The sequence below is a fragment of the Belonocnema kinseyi genome, chromosome 5 (genome assembly GCF_010883055.1).
Source record: "Belonocnema kinseyi isolate 2016_QV_RU_SX_M_011 chromosome 5, B_treatae_v1, whole genome shotgun sequence".
In the NCBI taxonomy this organism is placed as follows: Eukaryota; Metazoa; Arthropoda; class Insecta; order Hymenoptera; family Cynipidae; genus Belonocnema; species Belonocnema kinseyi.
Genome location: NC_046661.1, coordinates 150,054,321 through 150,063,972, shown reverse-complemented (window position 1 = coordinate 150,063,972; position 9,652 = coordinate 150,054,321).

The following is a 9,652-nucleotide window of genomic DNA, read 5'->3' as shown; positions in this document are numbered from 1 at the left end:
AAATTCTCGAATAATGAAATTCCCGGCACTGTAAAATTCCCGACACTGTAAAATTTCCGAATAATAAAATTCTCCACACATTAAAATTCCCGAATAATAAAAGTCTTGAATTCCAAATGTCCCTAATAATAAAATTCCCGACAATGTAAAATGCCCGAATTGGATAATTCCCGAATAATAAAATTTTCGAATAATACAACTTTCGAATTGGAAAGTTTTCAAATAATAAAATTCCAGAATTATAAATTTCCCTTATAGAAAAATTTCCGAATAATGAATGTTTAGACATTGTAAAATTTCCGAATAATAAAATGCCTGATTTACAAATTTCCCGAATAATAAAATGTCCGACACTGTAAAATTCCTGATTTGGATAATTCCCGAATAATACAATTTCTGAATAATACAACTTCCGAATTGGAAATTTTTAAATAATAAAAATCCTGAATCATAAATTTCCCGTATTGAAAAATTCCCGAATAATGCAATTCTCGAAACTGTGAAATTCCCGAATGATAAAATGCCTGAATTAAAAATTTCCCGAATAATAAAATTCCCGACACTCTAATATTCCCGAATTGGATAATTCCCGAATAATACAACTTCTGAATTGGAAAGCTTTTAAATAAAAAATATCCTGAATTATAAATTTCCCTTATTGAAAAATTCCCGAATAATGTAATTCTTGGTACTGTGAAGTTCTCGAATATTGAAATTCTCGACGCTGTATAATTCCCGAATAATAAAATTCCTGAATTAAAAATTTCCCTGATAATAAAATTGCTGACAATGTAAAATTCACGAATTGGATAATTTCCGAAGAATAAAATTACCGAATAATACAACATCCGAATTGGAAAGTTTTCAAATGATAAAAATCCTGAATTATAAATTTCCCATATTGAGAAATCCCCGAATAATGCAATTCTCGGAACTGTGAAATTCTCGACGCTGTGAAATTCCCGAATGATAAAATGCCTGAATTAAAAATTTCCCGAACAATAAAATTCCCTAAACTCTAATATTCCCGAATCGGACGATTCCCGAATAACACAATTTCCGAATTGGAAAGCTTTTTAATAAAAAATATACTGAATTATAAATTTCCCTTATTGAAAAATTCCCGACTAATCCAATTCTCGGCACTGTGAAATTCTCGAATAATGAAATTCCCGGCACTGTAAAATTCCCGACACTGTAAAATTTCCGAATAATAAAATTCTCCACACATTAAAATTCCCGAATAATAAAATTCCTGGATTAAAAATTTCCCGAATAATAAAATTCCCGAATGATAAAATTTCCGAAAATACAACTTCCGAATTGGAAAGTTTTGAAATAAAAAAATCCTGAATTATAAATTTCCTTTATTGAAAAATCCCTAAATAGTGAAATTCTTGACACTGTAAAATTCTCAAATAATGAAATTCGCGACACTAAAATTCTTGAATAATGAAATTCTTGAAACTCTAAAATTCCCGAAAAGTATATAACGTTACTGAATTAGAAAATTCTCTACAGAAAATTCCTAAATTATAAAATTTCTTAATTTAATGAGTTAACAATTTCTTAGTATATTTTATTAATTAATTAAAATTTTAATCATCAAATATTTGTATACAAAAATATTTTTAACTGTTTAAATTCGGGAATTTCCTAGTTCGGATATTTTCGAATTTTGCAATTTTCTGTAGGGAATTTTATTATTCGGGACTTTTCCAATGCGGCAATTTTATTATTCGGGAATTTTCCAATTCGTGAGTTTCATAATTCAGAAATTTTATTGTTCTGAAATTTTTCAATTTGGGAATTATATTATTCGGAAGTTTTATTTTTCGGCAATTTTCCTATTCGGTGATTTTAGTGTCGGGAATTTTCAATTTCGTTAATATTAAAAAAACTTCCGGGAATTTTTCAATTCGGTAATATTATCAACTTTCCAAAAATTTTAGTATTTGATCATTTTTTTATTCGTTCATTTTTTAATTTCCAGACTGACGGATAAATCAGATAGAAATGTGACCCTGGAATGCATAAAATTCAGTTTTAAATTGAACAGATAGTACAATTTCGCGAGGATATTAAATCCTTTGAATAATTACTTTTTTTAAACATTATTTAATTCTCCAAATTTTCGGGGATTACTAAAAAATCCCGAAAAATAATATTCCCGAATTCGAAAATTCCCGAATTTAAAATTTCCCGAATAATGAAATTTTCGAATAATACAACTACCGAATTGGAAAGTTTCCGAATCAAAAAATTACTGAATTATAAATTTAACGAATCGAAAAATTTTCGAAAAGTATATAATATTACTGAATCATAAAATTGTCTTCAGAAAATTCCTAAATTATAAAATTCCTGAATTTAAAGACTTAACGATTTATTAATAAATTTCATTAATTTATCAAAAATATAAGAATCAAATATTTATATAGAAAAATATTTTCAATTGTTTAAATTCGGGCATTTTCTCTTTCGCATATTTTCGAATTTTGCAATTTTCTGTAGGGAATTTCGTTATTCGGGACTTTTCCTATTTGTCAATTTTATTATTCGAGAATTTTCCAATTTCAGAATTCTATTATTCAGGAATTTTTAAATTCGGTAATTTTATAATTTGGGAATATTAAAATTCGGTAATATTATTCGAGAATTTTCCAATTCTGGAATCTTCTCATGCGAAAATTTTATTATTCGAAGATTTTATAATTCTGGAATTTTATTAATCTAGAATTTTATAAATCCGCCAATTTGGAAATTTTTATATTTCAGGAATTTTGTTATTCGCAAATTTTCTGATTCGAGAATTTTAAATATCTACAAATTTATAATTCGGTAATTTTATTATACGGGAATCTTATGATATGGGAATTTTATTATTCGGGACTTTTCCAATTAGGAAATTTGATTTTTTGAGAATTTTTAAATTTCAAAATCTTATTATTTAGGAATTATTCAATTCTGTAATTTTATTATTCCGGAATTCTATTATTCGAAAATGTTATTATTTGAAGATTCTCCAATTTAAGAATTTTATTATTCAGGAATTTCCTAATTCGGTAATTTTATTATTATTATGGAATTTTCCAATTTGAGGATCTCATTATTCGGTAATTCTTTAAATCTGGCACTTTACAAGTCTGGAATTTCATTATTCGGCCAATTTGGGAATTTTATTATTCGGGAATTTTGTTATTCGCAAATTTTCAAATTCGAGAGTTACATAGTCGGCCATTTTCAAATTCAGTTATATTATAGACTTTCAGGAATTTAATGATTGGAGAATTTTCCAATTCGGGAATTTTATTATTCGGTAATTTTATAATTCGTCAATTGTAAAATCAGGGAATTTTAAAATTCGAAAATTTTAGTATTCGATAATTTTCAATTTGGGAATTTTATTATTCGGGAATTTTATTGTTTGGAAATTTTCTAATTCTGGTATTTTCTGTTAGTAATTTTTAAATTCAAAAATAATATAAACTGTTGGGAGTTTTGTTATTAGAGAATTTTTCAATTCAGTAATATTATCAACTTTTGGAAATTTTATTATTCGATAATTTGTTTATTCGGAAATTTTATTATTTTCAGACAGACTGATAAATCAGACAGGAATGTGACCCTGGAATGCCTAAAATAAAGTCTTAAATTGAACAGATAATACAATTTCAGAAGGATATTAAATCTTTTGCATAATTACTTTTTTTTAACAATAATTAATTCTGCAGATTTTCTATGATTACTAAAAAATCCCGAAAAATAATATTCCGAACACTGCAAAATTACCGAATTAGATTATTCCCTGATAATACAACTTCCGATTTGGAAAGTTTTCAAATAATAAAAATCCTAAATTATAAATTTCCCTTATTGAAAATTCCCGAATAATGAAATTCTCGAAACTGTAAAATTTCCGAAAAGTATATAATATTACTGAATTAGTAAATTCTCTACAGAATATTCCTAAATTATAAAATTCCTGAATTTAAAGAATTAACCATTTCTTAATAAATTTTATTAATTAATTAAAACTATAATAATCTAATATTAGGATAGACAAATATTTTTAATTGTTTGAATTCGGAAATTTCCTAGTTCGGATATTTTCGAAGTTTGCAATTTTCTGTAGGGAATTTTACAGGGTCGGGAATTTTCAAATTAGTTGATATTATAGGCTTTCGGGAACTTTAGTCGGTAATTTTTCGATTCGGTCATATTATAAACTTTTCGAAAACTTTAGTATTTGATAATTTTTCTATTGAGAAATTTTGTTATTTTCAGACTGACTTTTAAATCAGATAGGAATGATAAAATTCCCGACACAGTAAGATTCCCGAAATGGAAAATTCCCGAATAATACAACTTTCGAATTGGAAAGTTTTCAAATAATCAAATTCCTGAATTATAAATTTCCCTTGTTGAAAAATTCTCGAATAATGAAATTCTCGACACTAAAATTCCCGAAATCGAAAATTCTTGATTAAAAAAATTTCCGTATACTACACCTCCCGAATTGGAAAGTTTCCGAATAATAAAATTACTGAATTATAAATTTAACGAATCAAGAAATTTCCGAATAATGAAATTCCCGAAAAGTATATAATATTACTGAATTAAAAAATTCTCTACAGAAAATTTAAAAATTAAAAAATTCATGAATTTAAATAATTAACAATCCTTTAATAAATTTTATTAATTTGTTAACAATATTATTATAAAATGTTTGTGTAGAAAAATAATTTTAATTGTTTAAATTCGGAAATTTCCTAGTACGGATATTTTTGAATTTTGCCATTTTCTGTAGGGCATTTTACTATTTGGGAGTTTTCCAATTTCAGAATTTTATTATTCAGGAATTTTTCAATTCGATAATTTTATTATTCGAGAATATTCGAATTCTGAAATATTATTTTTCGGGAATTTTCATTTTCGGGCATCTCATTAATCGGAAATTTTATTACTGGGGAATTTTCCAATTCGGGAATTTTATTACTCAGGAATCTTTAAATTTGGTAATTCTAATATTCGGGAATTTTATTATTCGGGAATTTTATTATTCTGGAATTTTTCAATTCGAGAATCTTATTTGTTGGGAATATTCTATTTCGGGAGTTTTATAAGTGTGGAATTTCATTATTCTGGAATTTTCCAATTTGGAAATCTCATTATGCGGGAATTTTATAATTCTGGAATTTTAATTCTATAATTTTATAATTCGGCCAATTTAAAAATTTTATTATTCGGGAATATTCAATTTCTGACATGTCATTTTTCGCGAATTTTCCAATTCGGGTATCTCATTATTTGGAAACTTTATTACTGGAGAATTTTCCAATTTGGGAATTTTATTACACAGGAACTTTTAAATTTGGTAATTCTATTATTCGTGAATTTTCAAATTCGGGAATTTTATTATTTTGCAATTTTTCAATTCGATAATCTTATTATTTGGGAATTTTCTAATTTGGGAGTTTTAAAAGTGTAGAAATACTAAATAAGCAATTTATTAATTCGAGAATTGTGTTATTCAGGAATTTTATTATTCGGGAATTTTTTTATTCGCATATTTTATTACTTTATAATTTTATAATTCGGTAATTTTATTATTCGGGAATTTTATGATTTAGGAATTTTATTGTTCGGGACTTTTCTCATTCGGAAATTGTATTAGTCCTAAATTTTATAATTCTGGAATTTTCTGTCAGTAATTTTAAAATTCGGAAACATTATAAATTTTTGGAAGCTTTATTATTTGGGAATTTTTCAATTCAAGAATTTAATAATTTATTAATTTTAGTATTTGAAATTTTATTATTCGAAATTTTTATTATTCCCGATGCAGTCAAATTTCCGAACAAAAAATGAAAACCAAAAAAATGTCCATTTATAAAATATCCAAACTAGAAAATTCCTGCACGATAAATTCCCGAATTTATATAATTCCACTTTTTTATGAATATTATTTATTTATTAAAAATGTAATAGTCAAATATGTTTATCAAAAGAAAAATTATTTTTAATATTTCTAAAATAATTCTGTTAATTTGAAAAAACAATAATTGAAAAAAGTATTTCTGTATGAACAATTTCTTTCAAATTAATATTTTGTTCTAAAAAGTAATATAAGGCCAGGAGGGAATTCCTTAAGTTTAGTCAAGTGGAACGTAAACAGCAGATATATTTTTAATTTTATTTGAGGACCGTATGAGAATTATCTCTGGATATTAAATTCTACGCGTCCGCGCAAGAGCACAGGCGGCGATTCGTATGTGATGCGAGGTAATTCCGAGAAATCGGTCTGTCAGTGGATAATGCATATTTAGTAGTGAAAACATGGATAATTGTAAAATAATAATTATACTAAAATATAATTTTAAAAAAGTACCAATTTTTTGTAAGATTTTAAAATTCAAAATTTCTTTGAAAGTTTGTCTTCAGAAATAATAACGAGAAGAAAAAATCGTGTTTTCGATTAATAGGGCCAAATTTGGAGCGGGTTATAGAAACGGGAGGAGGAGGAGGTGGAGGAGGAGAAGGTGGTGGAGGAGGAGGAGGAGGAGGAAGATTTGGAGGAGGCATGAAGAAGGAGAAGGAGCGAAGGAGGAGGAACAGAAAGATGTGAAATATAAGTAGGAGGGGAAGAAGGAGCGGGAGAAGTTTGAATTTGAAAATGTTGTCTAAGGGACGCGTTGAGTTAATAAACTGTAAATAGAAACTAATTAAAGAGTTTCCAAACTGAACTGTGGTTTAAATGCTGAAACGTGAATAATAAATTGATTTTGGAAGACGATTTTGAATATTTTCAGAACAAATAATTTACATATTTTAGAGTCATAAATTTAACTGTAATAAATTTTTTTGTATTTAGCAATATTTGACTGTTCAATGAAATTTCTCAATTATAATTACAAATAAAATATTTAGTCCATTATAATTAAAAATAAATTTCTGTTGTATGAAATTTTTGTTTGATCCTTTGGAATGAAAATAAAAATTTTCAAGTGACAACCAAAATTTATTATCAGTTTAAAAACAATAATAAATCTCGAAAACAGTTCATTTTAAAATCAAAAATAGGAGTTTTCAACAAAAAAGTTTATTTCCATGAAAATAGTTCATTTATAAGAAAATAGTTCAATTATTAAACAAAATTTAGATATTATAGCAAATTGTTGAATTTTTAAGCCAAAAGACAAATTATCGAAAAAACAGTTAAATTTTTAAACGAAAAATATGAATTTTAAATAAATAGGTTATTTTTCGATTATACAGTTGCATTTCAACCTAAAATCGATCAATTTTCAATCAATAGTGAAATAGTTGAATTCTGAGTTTCAAAAATTTTTTTTTTGGATTTAAGATTAATTTTTTTCCTGAAAATGTAACTATATTAGTATTCAACTTTTAATTAATAGCTGATTCATCGCAGATTTTTTTAAATTAAAAAAAAATCCAAAAGTCATTTTGGTTTAAAAATTAAACTATTGGGTTTAAAATTAATTTTTTTGTTAAAAATTGATATTTTTGGGTCAAACCTTCAACTAGTTCGTCAAAAAATTGTTCTTTTGCATATAAAATTAATCGTTTGTGTTCGAAAACTGATTTCTCTTGACTTGAAAGAAACTGTTCCGTTAAAAATTGAACTGTCTTTGAAAAATTGGTGTTTTTGCTAAAAAAATTTAACTATTTGATTGAAAGTTCAAGTATCTTGTCAATTTATTTTCTTCGTAAAAACTAACATTTTGGGTAACATTAATCTCTTTGGTGATACATTTTTAAATCTTAGAAATTTAAAGTGTTTCATATTGAATGAAATATGGCATTTTCATTATTTTATTTTAAATCTTGCTAATTATGATATTATTTCTAAAAACAAACTTTTCAAGACATTTAAAATTCTGAAATCTTACGGAAGTCAGGAATTCTTCTAATTACATTTTTTAACAATCTTCTTGTAATAATAATATTTTTCTACTGATCTTGGTTATTCTCCTCCTGTTCCTCTACCTTCGCCTCCTGCTGATCGTGCTCATCCTCCTTCTCCTTCTGCTTCTTCTCCTCCTCCTCCGATTCCTCCTCCTTCGCCTCTTGCTAATCCTGCTCATCCTCTTTTTCCTTCTCCTCCTTCTGTTTCTAAAATTTGATAAAAATTTTGTTTCTTTGCTCTATTGACAGAAATCACGGGTTTCTCTCTTTTTTATTTATAAAGAAAAAATTCCAAAGAAATTTAAAATTTTGAAATCGCACAAAAATTGGAAATACTTGTAATTCTATTTTTTTTAAAGAATAGTATTTTAAAAACAATTCGTTGTTAAATTTTGAACTCTCAATCTACAGTTTAGTTTGAAAAATCAATTATTAAATAATATTTACAGTTGATTAACTTAAAATGTTACTCACCCAACCATTTTTAATTCAAACTTCTCCTTCTTTTCTTCCTCCTTCGTCTTCTCCTTCTCTTCCTTCTGGCGAAAAATCTAACGTCAACTTTTTTTTTAATTCAAAACAATTTTCAAATAAATGGTAAGGACATTTAAAGTTTTGAAATCTTACGAAGGTTAAGAATTCTTTAAGTTGCATTTTTAAAATAATCTTCTGGTAAAAACAATTTTGTAATTTGAACACTTTAATTACTGTTCAGTTAAAAAAATTATTATATAATTTATATTTCAGGGTAATCAGCATAGAACGTTCTTAAACCAAAATTATCAAAGTAAAACTTCTTCCTATTCTCCTCCTCTTCCTCCTCTTCCTCCTCATATTCCTGCCCCTTCTTCTCCTGATGATCTTGCTTATTCTCCTTCCCCTCCTCCTCCTATTCCTCCTCCGTCGCCTCCTTCTGATCCTGCTCATCCTTCTAATTCTCCTCTTCCTCTTCCTCCTCTTCCTCCTCCTTCTCCTTCTCCTTCACCTTCTGCTGATCCTGCTCATTCTCATCCTCCTCCTATTCCTCTCCCTGCACCTCCTGGTTATCCTGCTCATCCTCATCCTCCTCTTCATTCTCCTCCTCCTCCTCCTCCTCCTCCTCTTCCTCCTCCTCCTTCTCCCTCTGTTTCTACAACTTGATCCAAATTTGATTTCTTTGCTGCATTGGTAGAAGACTCAAACTACAGCTTAGTTTGAAAAATCAATTATTAATTAATATTTGCAGTTGACTCACTTAAAATGTTACTTACCCAAAAAACTGTTTATTCAAACCTCGCCTTTTTCTTCTCCTTCTTCTGGTAAAAATCTAACCTTAATTTTTTTTAATTAAAAGAAATTCTCCACTTTTTATAAATTAACTAAAATAACCAAAAACTAATAACGCAGTATATGCCCTTACTACAAAAATGCCCTTATTATACGTTATAACAAAATTTTAATTTTTCATTTAAAAAATTCTGCAACAGTAACACGTTATAATATACGTAAAACTGAAATAAAATTTAAAAAATCGTAAACAAGGAAACAAAAGAATTATGTTACTTGTAAAGATATCGCTAAATTATATAAATTAGACGTTTCACGCGATGTTGAAATACTCGTGAATTACTGAAACGTAAAAGTGAGTAAACACGTGGTAATTTAGGTGAAGTTTTTTTATAAACTCTCCGATTAAACAATTAATCGCTCAAGTTGAGTAACTGATTCATATACATAATAA